This window comes from Branchiostoma lanceolatum, chromosome 11 (assembly GCF_035083965.1).
Source record: "Branchiostoma lanceolatum isolate klBraLanc5 chromosome 11, klBraLanc5.hap2, whole genome shotgun sequence".
NCBI classification, from domain to species: domain Eukaryota; kingdom Metazoa; phylum Chordata; class Leptocardii; order Amphioxiformes; family Branchiostomatidae; genus Branchiostoma; species Branchiostoma lanceolatum.
The window spans coordinates 9,388,703-9,390,158 of NC_089732.1; positions in this window are offsets into that span (position 1 = coordinate 9,388,703).

Genomic DNA, 1,456 nt, shown 5'->3' on the forward strand with positions numbered 1-1,456 from the left:
TCGGCTTAGGTAAAGTTTGCGACCGAAGAACTCGTTTTTCGCTTTGATAACCAGGCTGCACTACGGTGGGTCAAAGTAAACAGGGCCTTCTTCGAATTCGGCCGCAAAACTTTACCCAAGCTCAAAAATATAGATACGGAACTCATACGGTATTGATAAGAGTGTGATAGCCCACTTACCGACATTCGTTAGCAGGACGAGAAGACCAACCAGACAGCGCATAGTGCCGGCGGCGTTGTCCGCCATGTTGTGACATTACGAACTCTCTGTCTTGTCTAAGCTTTTCTTAGGTGGCTCCCTGGTAACACGGGTTCTTTGTGTTGTTTAAATTACATTAAGGAAGAATCTTAACGGCGTTAGTGACCTTGGACTCTTGGTTTTCTTTAGATGTCAAAGGTCATTCCCTCCTGACGCAAGTGCGTAACTACGTTCTTGTTCTACGCTTAACAACTAACGATTAAGATAGAAGAATAGTAAATATCTTTCCATGTCAAAATATTGAAATCATTACAGTTTGATCAACATTGACCGACATTTACTTTATCAGATCGTCGATAATCTTCACGGTGACCATGTCTCGCCTTGGCACATGAAACCAATGAGACCGAATCAGCACGATCAAAAAGTCCAGAATGTTTTGTTTAAAGTGTTGGTGAAATTTGTGTTCCTCACTAACGTGGCAGTTTTGTTGTTTGATAGTTAAAAGGTGCCAGTACTATTTTGAAATCCCCCCCCCCAAATTGAACAGAAAAAGTATCCTCTGCCAAACCAGAGACTTTCCCTAAGATGCAAAAATGTATAAGGCGTTTTTAACAAACGAAATTCCAATACAGAATAACGATAATGCCTTGGTGTGGGTCTCTGTCACCACAGTATATACCGAAGATGTCGTTGTCGGCAGATTTGAGGCACTGATTTCCACAAAAAGCCACACTAAAGTCGAGAACAACACCCGGCAACACGTAACGTTGCAACACGTCAACAGCTACCAACAAAAATTGGACCGAGCTTTGAAGCACTGATCTCCAGGGGACGTTTCATTCAGTAAAAGGTTTTTTCCACTTATGAGACAATTTAGTCCTGACAATTGAATTAAGAAGACAGGATTCAAGAAGCCGTTTGCTTAATCCTAACTTGCTTTGTGCCCAAGGAACACTTAATAGACATGGTAAGGTTGTGAGTCGGTTCAATTCGTGATAATGGTCTTGGAGTCTGCTATGAAAGACTGTGGAGATAAGTTGATTACCGAAGTAAAATGGGAGTAAGGTTGCTGGTGAATTGAGTTTTTCGTTTGATGGGGGCAGAAAAAGATCGATCTAAGGTCAAATGAGGACAGGAATATTGACAAGAATCCCATGTACATATAGGTATACCGAAAAAAGGTATTAGACCATGTGTGCATGACATTCTACAAATTGTACAGTCTGAGCACGGTGAATATGCAATAAGCAGCTCA